Genomic DNA, 17,101 nt, shown 5'->3' on the forward strand with positions numbered 1-17,101 from the left:
TGTATCACATTTATTGATTTGTGTATGTTGAACGAACCTTGCATCCCTGGGATGAATCCCACTTGATCGTGGTGAATAATTTTACGTATGTGTTGCTGTATTCTGTTTGCTAGTATTTTATTGAGGATTTTTGCATCTATATTCATCAAGGATATTGGCCTGTAGTTTTCTTTTTTGGTTATATCTTTATCTGGTTTTGGTATCAGTAACATAGGCCCAATTTTAACACTGCCTCATTAAGCCACTGTGCCAAGAATTACTTGTATAAAAAATCCATATCCTGATATTAAGCACCTCATAATAAAAATTGATAATTCCCTAAATGTTAACTGACTCTACTCGCCTAATATTAAACATAAAAATCACATGAGAAAGATAGAAAACCAAATAGAAGTAACATAAACCTCTTTGTGGGAGGTCATGGATGACAAATGATCTACTATGTAAATTTTGGAATGGGACAGACAAAAATTAGAAGCCTAGTTAATTTTTCCCTTCTGCTTCAGCTTTGTCTCCTTGGGTATCTGATGTCCACAAGGTCAAGTTGTCTCTCAGTCATTGCATTGTTAGCATGCTGTCTTTGTATGACCCTTTGTTTAATGTGCCAACATCAGCAATAGCTTCATCAAAAGTTGTCTTTGCAAGAGAGGAGGCTTTCTCAGGGGAGCTCAGAATCTTATAATAGAACATAGAAAAGTTAACGGCCAGACGCAATCTGATAGGATGAGTCAGTTGCATTTCCTTTTTGCAGATCTCAAAAGCTTTTTAGTATGCTTGTTGTTACTAATCCATAAGCACTTTCTTGTAAACACCAGCAGCAACTTCAGCCAAGTAACTCAGTAGTCTTCTTTCATTTTCAAATAAAAGATTTTGCTCTCTGCTTTTAAAGCATTGGGATCAAGAACTTTTCCATAAAAGATAGTACATCCCTGCAAATATACTCTCAGTTTAGTCCCAATTTTCTCTCTGCAGTCAAGTCATCTGTTTTTTCTCAGCATCTTCCATCTATAGCTCAGTTCTTGAGCTGATTCTCCAAAATGATCTACAACTTGCTGCAGCATTTTTGTAAGCAACTGGGAGAAAACTCCTCTCCTCATTGGGTAATTCAGCTCCTTGCTCAGTTACAGACTTCACACAGACTGTGATGTCATGATATTGCTCAGTCTGTTAGGCCAGTTTGGCCTTTGGTGACAGTTCACTTTTATCCATGGCTGAATGTTTTGCATCTGGATTGGGTGGTGGTGGATGAATTTGGTCTCAACAGTCTCTGCTTATTTGTTTTCAAAGATTTTTTTAATTAGATTAATGATGTTCCCATCTATTCCTAAATTACTAAGGAGTTTTTGTTTGTTTGTTTGTTTGTTTATCATGAATTTAGGTTGAATTTTACCAAATGCTTTCCCTCCACTTATTTGAAATAACCATATTGTTTTTCTCTTTTATCTTTTAATGTGGTGAATTGTATTTATGGATTTTCTAATAATAAGCCTGAGGAAAAGCAGTTTTATACATTTTCTTTTTATATAACTACTTCAGTTATAAGTATCCATTATAGTATACACATTTTAGTTGTTTTAAACTTTATTGAAATTCCTAGAACCCTCAAAAGGAGAGAAAGGAACTGAGGACACCAGAGGAAGGAGTGGAGGAGGGAGAGGACAGGTTAGGGAGAAATTGGTAATGGGACACAAAAAAATATTTACAATGTGTAATGATTAAAAATAACTTTGTTGAAAAGTATTTCGTGTTATATGTCATAATTTAGGACTTCTTTTCACTAATATATTGCTAAGATTTATACATATCATTGCATGTAATTCATTCATTTTGACTGTTGTTTCATCATGTATTGTATATGTAACTAACTTATTATATATTTATTCATACCAGTTATCAGGACTTAACTATAAACTCTGTTAATAACGACAGTGTACAACTGGCACAAGAATAGAAAACTTGCCAGTGGAAAAGAACAGAGAATCAAGAACTAGACCAATGCAGTCATAGAACTTTAGGAACATAAGAGATGGCCAGATTCAATAAATGGAACTGGAAAACTGGCAATCCACAAGAATAAAATCATCCCCAGACAGATTAAGAACTTGAATATTAAAAACAAAACTGTGAACATTTTAGCAGAACATATTGGTGAACATATTTTAGCAACAATAAAGCATTGACAGTATTGATGATATTAAAATTGAGAAATTTGATTCATCAAAAATGATCCTAAGTTAAAACATAATTTATTAATGGGGAAAAGTTATCAGCAATAAACACAGCCAGTAAAAAATTTTTTCAAGACTAGCTGAAGAACTAACTACAAGTTAGAGCCAACAACACAAAGAAAGAATTAAAAAAGACAAAGACATGAAAAGGCACTTCACATCAGAGGAAATCCGTATGGTTAGTAAATATATTAGAAGATGTCCAATCTCATTCATCGTCAGGACAATATAAATCAAGACCACTATGAGATGCCATCTTAATCTCATTATATTGGCAAAAATTTAATAAGCTTGATGGTATGCATTGTTGGAAGTCATATATACATTTCGCATATAAATTGCTGGCAGGACGGTGAAATTCTAAATCTACTTTCGTGTTATCTTGTAATTTTAAACATCGACATATCCAACTAGCCAGCAATTCTAATCCTATATACAAAGCCAAGAGAACCTCATATACATGTATACCATAAAACGTGTACAAGACTGTTTATAGCAAAACTGTTCACACTAGCAAAACCCTAGGAGCAACTCAAATGCTCACCAATAAGCGAGCAGATGAATACATTGTATATTTATATGATGGAATATTAGACAAAATCAAATTGAACAAATTATAGCAACAATGTATATGAACCTTAATAGCATATTATTTAGTGAATTAATTTCCTAAATTATTTCATATAGCACAATTTCTCGTTTAATAAAGTTAAAAACAATCAAAACCATATACCATATACTCTTTATCAAAACATATGAGTTAAAAAAAAAACTAGATAAAAAGGAAAGCAAGAGAGTGATAAACACAAGAATGCATATGATGGTTTCTTTGGGTGAAGGGATGAAGAAAGCCAGTGAATAGTAGGGAAAACCATAGAGCCAGAAATGAGTTACCATCAAGAATCTGGCCTTTGTTTTGAGCAGTATGTTCATAAATGTTTGTTATATTAAAGTTATCAAACAATCACATAAATTTTAATAATACATATGTAAAAGAAGGCCACTAGTGGACCAATTGGATTACAATCAATCCAATTCTGGGCACTTGAGATACTTTAAAATTTCAAAAAGTGACATGTCTGCTCATGCTAGTTCTCTATGCCTTTTAGAAAGTCTAAATAAAGCTTTGTTGGCATATCCTAGCACTAGTATGTGTTTATAATATCTTCAGTAGAGACATGCACTGTTGTTGTCCTGATATTCAAAAACTTCTTCAGCTGCTATCTACTATTAACACATACTAAGAAAACAACAGAGAGTGTTGTCCTGAATATTCAAAGGTCCCATGAAGATGTTTGCAGATAGAGTTAACGTTTAATTTTAGTTCCCTGAGATTCTGAGGCAGAATCAAGGATGAAGGAAGAGAGAAGTGCAAGAATGTGGCAAATACTTCCTCTGCTGGAATCCAAGGTAGACGTGCACGTTTGATGTACTAAAGGGCCAAAGCAGAAGAAAGTCAGAATTCCAAATGATGTTATCATCTTTCATTGGTTAGATTCCATTTATTTCCCTAAATATTTGGATATATAATTCTTGCTTCCAGTCCAGCCTGCACTTTATCTAATAGTTAAGTTGCCCTAACATATAAAGAATAAAAAACATAGTTGTGAATTTGAAATTGCTTGCTTCTCTGAAAATGATTAAACTTCATACTCCTTTCCTGAGAGTTCCACATAGCAATCTTCATAGCTTCTCTGACACTACCAATTAATGGAAATAACTGTAGGATTGCTCCAAGTCATTAATTAACTTTCAGATATCATTTAGATTGTGTTCCTGTATTGACACTCATGGCCATGCTTCTTGCTTGAGAGTACAGGAGAGTACGAACACTGAGGGTGCAAATTCAAGAGTCAGGTAGATCTGGGTTCATATTTAACTGTCACTTAGCCATTTGGTGTTAAGCAAGTAACTTAAATTTTCTGTAACCTGGTTTTCTTATCTGTAATATCAAGATAATAATAACAGTACCTATTTGATAGATTTTTACAGGTTTATAGGGTTAGGTAAAGTAATACATGCAAATAACTTAGCACAAAGGAAGAACTCAACATATGACAGTTAATAAAGAACATTTTTAGAAGTCATTTTTTCCCAAGAAAATATTTATATAATCATATTTTGTGCTACACTTTTGTCCTGAACTTGGAAAGACGAATTTTCTACCTGAGAGAGGCTGAACTCAAGATCCTTCTCATTTTAGAAAATAACCTGTAGACACAGATTCTCAGTGGACTTGCATGTGTTTGGAAATGTATACATCAAAATGAGAATGAATAACTGAAGAAAGAAGGGACACATTTATTTTTATTTCTTGAAAGGAATCAACAAGGGGTGTAACTGTGTGATCCTTTTCACTAAACTCTGTTCCTGTCAAAGCAGAAGAAAATGTGCTAGGCTGGAGTTGGTGGCTCACTTGGATCACCTAAACATCCATTTGACAGGCACTTCTTTTATTATCTTCCCGGTGCAATTTTGGAATGGCATCTATATATTTTCTGACTCTCCAGATGAAAAGAAAACAAAGCAAAAAATTGAACAATACAAACAGTCCCCATTCAAACAAAAACACCTTGGAACATATACTTGTGTAGTGTGATATAACCAGAAACTTTTCTTTCATACCATATATCTGTAATTCTAAAGAAAAATAGTATAGATCAAGGGTTAGAAAATCTTTAAAAATCATGAAAATGTTGAGAGTTTCCAAGAAATATTAATTTGTTGCCGTCACTAAACTGAATAAATTTATTATCCAGATTTGGAGTGTTTTACCCCTCTAACTGATCCACTTAAGAAAGAAATAGTGAATTACAGGACTCATTATTTATATTCAATTGGCATTTTTTGCATGAGAACAAATTTATGTAAAATAAAAATATTTAAAATAACATTTAACAATAAAGGAAGTTTTAAAAATGTACCATTTTAAAAATGATAAATGGTCAGTTAAAAACATTCAAACACAACAATAAAATTAAATACCACCAATACCCCAACAGAATGTCATTAAACAGATGACAGAACACATTCATTCTATATTACTTAAGTTCCAAAGGAAAGGGTATATTTATACAACTCAGAATACCTACTTTATTGTACAACATAGTTCCAATGGAAAAATAATTATGCTTTTTTTCATACTAGAGAATAAGCAAGAGAGAGGCAGCTTTCTAAGCTCTAGTCCTGAAATTAAATTGAAGGCTATATTCTGAGTCTACGTGAGCTCCATTTACCTCATGTATCATGAGCCAGTCACAGCTGATATATACCTGTAGATTACACAAATAACATTCTAGTTCTTATTTCTGATTTTGCTTGTGTGTTTAGTTTGATGAATCCTACTGTTAGTTAGGACTAGGAGACTCTAGGTTTACCCTTTTTATCTAAGTCAAACTGTTTCTTAGGCAATTCAGTGACAGGCTTTTTAAAAAATTTCAGCCATTTATTGAGCACCTGCTATGTGCCAGGCACTATGTTTTGCCCCACAGATACAAAAATGAATGACACAATCCCTGATTGAAGGAGATGCTGTACCACCATCTAAAAGGGAAATCACTCACTGTGCTGTAGTTATTGGTGCATAAGTGTAAGCTCTTTTTATAAAATGTTTTATTTTATTTTTAATTGACACACAATTTTTCATATTTATAGGGCACAATGTGTAGATACATGTATACATTGTGTAATGGTCAAATGAGGGTAATTAGCAAATCCATCACCTCAAATATTTATCATTTCTTTGTGGTGAGGACATTCAGAATCCTCTCTTCTGGCAATTTTGAAATATACATCATTTTTAACTATAGTCACCCAGGCTTCTCTGTGGGAAAAGGGCCTTCAGTATCCCTCCAGACATGGATATCCCACAGCCCCACTTAACTCTGGACTTGTGTGTTACTGTGCACCTTGGTAGCATATCTTTTAACCATGCTCTTGGCCAGGTTCCTCAATCTCAGAACTATTGACATTTTGATAATTTTTTTGTGAGGGGAGACAATGTAGCAGGTGTTTCATGCATTGTTTAGCAACATTCCTGGCCTTTACCTACTAAATGTCAGTAGCACCCACATCCAGTGGTGACAATCATAAATACCTCAAGTCATTGCCAAATGTCCCCTGAGGGGCAAAATTGTCCCAAGTTAAGAACCACTGTTCTCGCCCTTTACTTCACTGGCAATCCCAAGATTTTATCTTTTTAGGCAATATATAGAACAGTGTATATCTTTAAAATTTATGACATTCTGTAGATGTACCACATTTTCCGTATCCGCTCATCTGATGATGGGCATTTGGGCTGGTTCCAACTCTTGGCTATTGTAAAGAGTGCTGCGATAAACATTGGGAAACAGGTATACCTTCGACTTGATGATTTCCATTCCTCTGGGTATATTCCCAACAGTGGGATAGCTGGGTCGTCTACACAATGGAATACTACTCAGCTATGAAAATGAATGAAATACTGCCATTTGCAACAACATGGATGGACCTTGAGAGAATTATATTAAGTGAAACGAGTCAGGCACAGAAAGAGAAATACCACATGTTCTCACTTATTGGTGGGAGCTAAAAATTAATATATAAATTCACACACACACACACACAAAAAAAAAAAAAAAACCGGGGGGGGGGGAGAAGATATAACAACCACAATTATTTGAAGTTGATACGACAAGCAAACAGAAAGGACATTGTTGGGGGGGAGGGGGGGAGGGAGAAGGGAGGGAGGTTTTGGTGATGGGGAGCAATAATCAGCCACAATGTATATCGACAAAATAAAATTTAAAAAATAAAAATTAAAAAAAAAAATTTATGACATTCTATTCTAATACATGGGGTCTGATTATTTATTTCTTAATCATTTCATGAGTGCTTTGAGGAATGTACATGGTTAGGCTCATTGAGTATGGATCTAAAAATATAAAATTTCTCTCTTAGTAGTCATAATATTAAAGTTGATTGTGAAGGACATTTACTATGGTCTGATTGAAGGACTCTGAAGTACAAGATGAACTGAAAACACAGCACCCAGCCAATGAAAAATCCTGCTTCTTGAAGTACCAGATTTCTGTGAAAAAAGCAATATCACTTTCTCATCTTAAGGAAATATGATTTTTTAAGTCTTGTCCTAAGAATTTGGGCCACAAACCATAACTCACAATTATTGAAAGATCAAGTCCTAACCTTTTGTCTATTGAAGTTTCTGTTTAAAGGAGAATGCACAAAGTCTTTAAATATTTAAGAGGTTTTTAAAAGAAGGAAGTGGGGAAACACAAATCACAACTATAAAACCCTTAGGCTGGTTAAGTCAGAGCTGAGGAAGCATTTTATTTCCTTTCTGAAGTTCTAACCTTTTTGTCCTAATTCTATTTTTCTTAGGCTGATATGCCTTGGACTTTAGATCACCTTAGTCCTGGTTCACTAATCTTATATCCCACTTTTTTCAATCACCCTTTCTTCTCTAGTGTATTATCTCTGGTAACCTTTCCTCTTTCCCCCATTCCAGTCTCAGAGGTGTGATGTAAACCCTGTATCCTATTAGAGAAAGTGACAAATATATGGCTAAACTAACCAACCAAACATATATTCTATGTGTTTTTTATTGCTCTAAATATAGTGACTAAAAGAATACCTCATTTTCCACCAGGAATTGTATTATGTATTTAGAACAAACAAAATCATGAACAAATATGGGGTTTTATTATGAGTTGCCAATTATTGAATTCATGACTTTTATCAATTCTTTTATTTCTCTGAACTGCAGTTGCCTTCTTGGTCAGTAGAATAATTGAGAGAAATGAGAAAATAGAAGTATATCTGCCTTGCAAAGTTATGTATACTTGTTTTACATATAATAAATACAAAAACATCTGTACATAGTAGAGATTTAAGAAGTAAGTCTCTCATTTTCAGTATCTTCTATGACAAAACTAGTTTACATTTTTATCAACCGCTGCTCTAGCTTTCAGTTGAAAATTATTTAATTCTAATTTCAGGGAAAGTATCTTGAAGTCAATACCAGCACCTCGATAGCAAAGCAAAACTGAGCAGTAAAACTGTCAATTGACAGCAAGTGACTCAACCTTCTTTTTACTGTATTGTTTTCATGTTAAGGTAACACATCTTTCAAAACTTACCCAGAATTGTGGCCTTTTGGCTTTGACACTGAACTTAAAAGTGATAATATTTCAAGAAAAACTGAAATGCAAAGGATATTATGTTGCATTTACTTTAAGGTTCATTCACTGTGACTTTTACATGACTTGTTAGACATTAGCCTCCCTGTTTTGAAAAGGCCAGGTACATCAGGGTTAGTGCAGAGAGTGAGCACCATTAGTTTGCACTTTATCACTGTCATCCAGCTGCGGAATGGCTGCATTTTACATTCCACAGGTAATGGAAAATGTCAGAGCTACTTCAAATCTTACACAAGTCAAAATTTAACAGAGGACTCAGAGTTTCTGATTTTAAGTAAGAAAGACTTTTTCTGTCCAAGTCCCTCAAATAGCCTTTCAATTTTCAAAGAGAATATGTAATTATTGTCTGTGAGTGCATTTTGTTAACCTATTAATTAAATCTATGGTAGAATTGGCTCAGAATCTATTATTTAAAAATATAAGTAAATATGACAGGCTTAAAGTTTGCTTTGAATATTTGCTTTAAACCGGATTTTAACCAAGACTAAATATAATGAGATGCACATTGTGTTGCCATTCATTCTGTATGTTAACTCATAGACACATATGATTTTGGAAACTTAAAGAACAGCTTGTTCACTCAACACTGCACTGATCTCACTTGCTGCCATCTAAGCACAGCACAACAGGCTATGGCATACAAACATCCACAATTTATTTGGGCACTGAGCAAGGATTTTATTTCACTTCATTACATCTTATCATACTTTTCATTTTTTATTCCTCTATGGCAGCTCATGTTCCTCTTCTACTGCCAGAGGCTAGCAATCTGTAATAAATCTCAGCTTCAAACCCACTCGGAAGAGGAGAGATCAAATGAGCGAAAAAGCAAGTAGACCATAGCCGCTGCTTCCATTTATACTCATAAAATTTCTGCAACCTTAGGGGATTTGTTAAGTTCCTACATGTGGTCTTTAGGGAAGAACATAAGTTGTAAGTCAGGAGATTTGGATTCCAATTCTGACTCTGTAATTCACTAGCTGAAAACATTAACATTTATTGCATCAATATTTCCATATTTACAAATTAAAATTTAGGCATGATAATTTCTAGGTCACTTATAGCTTGAAAAATATATTCTTTAGACAATAAGAGAACATTTACTTGTTGAGTAGATAATTGTGTATGTGTGTTTGATTCTCAATTAATAGAAGAATAATAGCAGTCTTTTAAAGCATTTGATATGTTTTGGCAGTAATATCACTTTATAAGGCAATGTTTGCCTTTTGTGATGGTTAATTTTATGTGTCAGCTTTATTGGGACGTGGTTGTGCCCAAATATCTAGCTAAACATTATTTCTGGGTATGTCTGTGAGGGTGTTTCTAGAAGAGATTAACATTTGAATCCACAGGCCGACTAAAGCAGATTGCTGTCCTTAATGGGGGTGGGCATTGTCCAACACTTTGAGGACCTGAACAGAATAAAAAGGTATAATTCACTCTCTGCCTCTCTTCTTCAGCAGGGGCATTGGTCTTCTCCTCCCTTTGGACTGTGATTTACACCATTGGCACTCTTGGTTTCAAGTCTTTAGTCACAGAGTGGAACTATACCACCAACTTTCTGGGGTCTCCACCTTGCAGGTGGCAGATCATGGGACTCCTCAGCCTCCACAATCATGTGAAGGAATTTCTTATAATAAATCCCTTTCAAGATATATATGTGAATATATATATAATATATAAATATATATAGATATTTATATCTATAAAGAGATATATCAATAGGCTATATATGTGTATATATACATGCATATATTTATATATACACATATATATGTATAGACAGAGATGATATTCAATAGGATATATACTATTGGTTCTGTTTCTCTGGAGAACACTGATTAATACACTTTTCTTTTCAAAAACTAGACTTTTCAAAATTATTGGCAAATTAATAATTCATTTTATTGGATTATACATTTTTGCATGTCCCTCAAAACATTTTTATATATATTACCTTATTTGTGTTCCTTCTTTTCCACTTTTTAAAAAAATGGGAATCAATATAACTGAGCAAATATTACTATATACATTCTAAGGATGATAAATTCAAGATCAGGAGAAATTAAGTGGCTTAGCAAAGATTACATGCCTTTTTTAAAATGAACATTTTATTGTGAAATGTACAGAAACATGCATAAAACTTACTTTGCAATTTAATAATAGTAACGAGAACGTTTGAGTAGCCGCCACACAAGTAAAGTACTAGAACATCCCAGAAGTTTCTCTCTGGCCCTTCTGTGTCAGTTATCAACTGATTGTCTCTCACTTTCAAACCCACCCTTTTTTATTTGCTCTGCCATAATGAAGCTCTAAGCACTTTTTTCCCCCCCCCCTGGAAACACAATATTAAGCATTGTCGATAGAGGGCGCTGGAAGAACTTTGCAGGTGGAAAAGGCTTCTTAACTCCAATGGGCTGCTTTGACTTCTTGCTCTTACTTTGTGGTTTGTGGACATGTGCCGCCTTGCTGATGAGTGGATTCTCAACTTGGAAATAATCTGACACTTCATTTACTAGTCAGTCTCATCCCTCCCAAACTCCAGAGGGTTGTTTCCTGCTTGTCCAGTGATTGTGAACCAACTTTGGCTTGGACAACTTAGTAAACTTCTCCACCATTTTATGCGCTACAACTAGACCTTCTCCAAGGTGGTCTGATCCCCAGTCTCGGAAGGGGAACTCCTTTCTGAGTCTGTCCTTCCCTGACTTCTCTCCCTCAACCCAACTGTATTATTTATTTATTTATTTATTATTATTATTATTTTTTATTTTTTTATTTTTTTCGTGACCGGCACTCAGCCAGTGAGTGCATCGGTCATTCCTATATAGGATCTGAACCCACGGCGGAAGCGTCGCCGCGCTCCCAGCGCAGCACTCTACGGAGTGCGCCACGGGCTCGGCCCCCAACTGTATTATTTAGAATTCCATATACATATTTGTAATTACTCCTCTGTTATAGTTGCTTAGATCCTGACTGATTCACTTTCCAAATCACAGGCCCCTTCACTGCCAAAGAGCCATGATCCTAACTTACTTATAATGATTGTCTTAAACTTCTTTATTGTTTTGCTTTTTTGTTGAACTTTATATAAACTATTATCTTTGTTACTTACTTTTTTTTTTTTTTCATAATGATGTATTTTAGATACACAAAGTTGCTGTATCTATGGTCTGCTCTATTCATATACCCATGATGTATTTTCATTCTGATGTTGTTGGGCATTTGGGATGCTTTCAGTATTTGACAGTTATGAACAGTTGTGTTATAAACATTCTTGTACCTATTGCAAATAAGTATTTTTTATCTCTATGGACTAATTCTGAATCAAAGGGAAGACATCTTCAGTATTTCTAGATTATGGTATATGGTTTACCGAAATCCCTCCAGCCATGTCTGAGAATTTTTGTAGCTCCATATCTTCATTAATACATTTTAATAAGAAAAATGCTATTATTTAGTATTTTCCTGAGTACTGAAGTTTAGCGCCTTTCTGTATGTTTATTGATAATTTGGTTTTCTCTTTTGTGAAATGCCTATTTTAAGTCTTTTGCCTATTATTTCTATTGGGTTATCTGACTTTTTCAGAGTTGTTTTTTTGTATGAAATCTGGATAAAAGTTCTTCATCAGCTGTATGTGTTGCAGATACATTCTTCTATTCTATAGCTTTTCACTTTTTTAAAAATCGTTTCTTTTAAAGAAGGCAAAATCATGAGCATTACTTTAACATCATTGAATTTATTAATCTTTTTCTTCATGGTTACTGCTTTTTGTATTTTAAGAAATACTTTTCTACCAAGGACATTAATATATTCTTCCGTATTATCTTCTAAAAGCTTTATGGTTTTGCCTTTCACATTTAAGTTTTTATATCTGGAATTTATTTTTTTATATGACATGAATGCTTTTGTTATTATGACATAATTTCTAAAAATCAAATGTACACGAGGTCACCATTATCATTTAGATTATGCATCTACAGTTGTGGGAGAGGTACCCTGATATAGAATGAGGCTGAATCAAGGGAAAAAATCTTTTCTGTTTAACAAACCAGTAATTAAGCTGTTATTGAGTGCCAGATACAATAGTAAGTGTTTTACTTAGCTCTTTTTATGGATAAATTAGTTAAGGGTTAAAGAGTTTAAAGAGCTTGGCTGAGGTCACACAGTAGGATAAGTTTGAGCAAAGATTTAAATTTTTACCATATAACTCAAAATCTTCTGCTACTTCTGCTTAGAGGTTTTGTGTGAATGTACGCATGTCCTCCTTATTTTCTTCCCTCTTCCATGCCTTTAATATAAAATTTGTATTTCCTGTAATCACTGAGTTTTCCTGGAATCAGAGTTTGCCTATACTAAAGTCACCTTACTTCCAAGTATTTTCTTATATTGTTTTCAAAATAGTCTCATTTGCGAAGTTGTACTTCTCTTTCACTGTTTACTTTATATTAACATTCAATAAAAATGTTTTATTTGAAAAATACAGAAATTTGACAATTTCCTGGAGTTTAAATTTTTATTATAAATGTAGGGTTCTAGAACCTGGATCAGAATTTGGTAGTTATGTTCAATGGAGCCTGTGAGGGCTCTGCCAAGTTCCCTCATAATCCACATTGGGGGTTGCAGATCTAATTATTATTTGTTTATAATTTACACTTAATATAAATATATAGAATTTACACCTAATTATTATTTATGTGTGTGTGTCTGTGTGTGTGTGTGGTGAGAACATTTAAGATCTTCTCTCTTGGTAAATTTCAAATATACAATATAGTACTGTTAACTGTTATCACCGTCCTGTATGTTAGACCCCTAGGACTTATTTACTTTAAAACTGAATGTTTGTTCCCCTTGACTAACATCTCCCTGTTTCTCCCCGTCAGCTAGCTCCTGGCAACCACCGTACTACTCTCTACTTCTGTGCTTTGACTTTTTATATGTCTTTGAAAAAATATATCTATTCAAACCTGCTGTGGATTGAATGTCACCCCAAAACTCATTGAAGCTGGAACTCCATTTTAACAGTGTTAAGAGCATGAGAAATCCAATGATGGTATATGAAAGATGGGGCCTTTAAGAGGTGATTAGATTGTGAGGAATGTGCCCTTGTGAATAGGTAAATCCATTCATGAATTAATGAGTTATCATGGGCATGGTTCTGATGGCTTTTTAAGGAGAGCAAGTGAAAAGCTTAGCTCTCTTGCTCAGGCCATTCTCTTATTCTTATTCTTATTCTGTGTGATAAGCTGGTCACCACAGGACATTGTATAGAGTCACCACCAAGAAGAAGGCCCTCACAAGATGTGTTTCCTGCCTCCAAAACTGTAAGAAGTAAATCTTGTCTCTTTATAAATTATCTAGTTTCAGGTATTTTGCTATAAGCAACAGAAATGGGTTAATACAGAAAATTGGTACCAAGAAATGGAGTGTTGCTTATAATAATACCTGAAAATGTAGAAACAGCTTTGGAAATGGGTGAAGAGGCTGGAAGAATTTGGAAGAGCAGTCTAGAGAAAGCCTGGATTCTGGTGAGGGCTAGAAGATAAGGAGACTAGGGATTTTGGAATGTCTTAGAGAGTGGCTAAATGGTGCTGACCAGAATGCTGATAGAAATATGGACAGTAAAGGCCATTCTGAGGAGGTATCAGATGGAAATGAGGAAGAGCTTATTGGAAACTGGAGCAAGAGTCCACCCTTATTATACAGTTGCTAAAAATTTGGCTGCATTATGTCCATGCCAAAAACTTTTTATGGAAAGGGGAACTTAAAAGTAATCAACTAGAGTATTTGCCAGAAAAAATTTCTAAGCAGCAAAACATTCAGGCAGCTGTGTGGCTACTTTTAACAGCTTATACTTAGTTATGTCAGCAAAGGCATGATGTAAAGCCAGAAATTATAATTAAAAAGGAAGCAGAGGGTAAAAAGAAATTGGAAAACTTTCAGTCTGGCCATGTAAAGAGTGAAATAACGTGTTCAGTAGAGATAACCAAACATATAGCCCAGTGACCATTTTTAAGGCAATCAGGACAGAAGGAAGAGATCATCAAAAGAATGGAAAAAAGAACTTGAAGGATTTTTAGAGATCTTTGAGGCTGCCCCTCCCATCACAGATAGAATCATCACATCTGTCTCTCTAAGGAGACAGAATGGTTTCAGGAAACAGGCTAGGGGTGCCCTCGCTGGGCTTGCTGCTCAGGGCTGATTGGGATTCTGCTTCCAATGCCCCAGCTGTTCCAGTTCCTCCATCCATGGATAAATTGGCCCCAGGTGCTTTGGAAGATGCGAGCCATAAGCCTTGGCAGCATCCATGTGGTGTTAAGTCTGAAGGCTCCCAGAATTCAAGAGCTATAAAGGCATGGCAGCCTCTACCCCAATTTCAAAGGATGTATGGAAAAGCCTGGGGGCCCAGGAAAAGATTTTACCACTGGGGTAGAGTCACCACAGAGAGCTTTCATAGAACAATACCAAGCAGAAATGTGGGGTTACAGTTGTAGCAGAGAAACCCCATCAGGACCATGCCTAGCAGAGTGGGACTACCGTGGAGACCTCAGATCTGTAGAGCTACCAGGGTACAACCCCAGCCTGGAAGAGCTAAAGCATGGGCTAACCCAGGAAAGCCATAGGAGTGAGGCAGCCTAAGGACTTGGAGGCTCAGCCCCCACACCAGTGTGCAGAAGATGCTGGGGACATGGAGTCAAGGGAGATTATTCTCCAGCTTTAAGATTTGATGCCTGTCCCGCTGGGTTTAGGACATGCTTATGACCCATTGCTCTGTCTTTCAACCTATTTCTCCCTTCTTGCATGGGAATATGGTTTTGTAGAAGTGTAGTCTCACTTATTTATATTTGCATTTGTTGTTTGTGCTTTTGGTGTCTTATCAAAAATGTCATTGCCAAGACCAATGTCAAGGAGGTTTTCATCCATGGTTTTTTTTAGGAATTTCATGGTTTCAGGTTTTACATTTGAATATTTAATCATTTCGAGTTAATTTGGGAGACTGGTATAGGGTAGGGATCCAATTTCATTCTTTTGAATGTGGATGTCAATTTTTCCCAATATCATTTGTTAAAGAGAATATTCTTTCTCCATTGTTTTTCCATTGGTTTTTTACAGTGACCCTGTCAAATATTAGTTTATTGTATACGTCTGGGCTCTCGATTCTGTTCCACCGGTCTATGTTTCTGTTTTTATGACAGTACTATACTAATTTGATTACTATTACTTTGTGATATAGTTTGAAATCAGGAAGTGTGATACCTCCAGATTTGTTCCTCTTTTGCAAGATTGATTTAGCTGTCAGGGATCTTTTGTGGTTCCATAAAAATTGTAGGGTCATTTTTTCTATCTCTGTGTTCCCTTTTCTTTCCTACTTTCCTTCTTTGCTAGCACCCAGTTATGAATGAGAACATGTGGTATTTCCCTTTCTGTCTGGCTTATTTCATTTAAAATAATTTTCTCTGGGCTCATCTTCATTGCTGCAAATGGCAGAATTTCGTTCTTTTATGGGCTGAGTAGTATTCCATTGTTTATGTGTACCACATCTTCCTTATCTGTTTGTCTGCTGATGGACATTTAGGTTGGTTCCATACTTTGGCTATTGTAAATAGAGCTGCAATGAGCATGGGAGTGCAGGTGTCCCTTTGACATGATGATTTCCATTCCTTTGGATATGCACCCAGTACTGGATTGTTGGATCATATGGTAGTTCTATCTTTAGTATTTGTAGTTTTTTGAGGAACCTACGTACTGTTTTCCATAATGGCTGTGCTAATTTACAGACCCACCAGCAGTGTAGAAGAGTTCCCCTTTCCCTGCATCATCACCAGCATTTGTTATTTTTGATCTTTTTTATAATGGTGAGTCTAACTGGGGTGAGATGATATCTCAATGTGGTTTCGTTTGCATTTCCCCGATGAATAGTGATGCTGAGCAATTTTTCATATACCTGTTGGCCATTTGTATGTCTTCCATTGAGAAATGTCTATTCATCTCCTTTGCCCATTTTTTTAATTGGGTTATTTTATTATTATTTTTTTTACTATATAGTTTTTTGAGTTCCTTATATTTTCTAGATATTAATCCCTTGTTGGATGTACAGTTTGCAAATATTTTCTCCCATTCTGTAGGTTGTCTTTCTGCTCTGTCTATTGTTACCTTTGCTGTGCAGAAGCTTTTTAGTTTGATATAATCCCATTTGTTTATTTTTCCTTTTGTTGCTTGTGCTGTTGGGGTCTTATTCATAAAGTCTTCCCCAAGTTCTACTTCCTTGAGGGTTTCTCTGTGTTTTCTTTTAGTAATTTTGTGGTTTCAGATCTTATATTTAATTCTTTAATCCATTTTGAGTTGACTTTGGTATATGGTGAGAAGTATAGGTCCAGTATTTATAATTTTGATATATTTTATCCACATTATTCCAACAAATTTTTGAGATGAGATTTTACTATTATATTTTAAGATGAGAAAACCAGTGATAAAGCTTAAATGACTTTGCATGTCCACTAGCAGGTTAAAATTAGTTTTTCTGTTTTCCAGTCTAGTGTTCCTTCTTCTTTACTAGTGGTTTCCAACCAGTGGGCTCAGGACCAATTAGAAGTCTCAGAGCCCTGGATTTTAGATTCTACAAACATAAGTAGAAACATTCACTCAAATTGCAGTCATTCCTATGCAAAGGCCTGAAAT

General features: G+C 35.0%; 1 pseudogene; it reads right to left on the reverse strand.

The window, feature by feature from the left end:
- Positions 1-483: 483 nt before the first annotated feature.
- On the reverse strand, positions 484-1,209 carry LOC134365132 (14-3-3 protein zeta/delta-like; annotated as a pseudogene).
- Between the last annotated feature and the right edge of the window lie 15,892 nt (positions 1,210-17,101).

This window comes from Cynocephalus volans, chromosome 16 (assembly GCF_027409185.1).
Source record: "Cynocephalus volans isolate mCynVol1 chromosome 16, mCynVol1.pri, whole genome shotgun sequence".
NCBI classification, from domain to species: domain Eukaryota; kingdom Metazoa; phylum Chordata; class Mammalia; order Dermoptera; family Cynocephalidae; genus Cynocephalus; species Cynocephalus volans.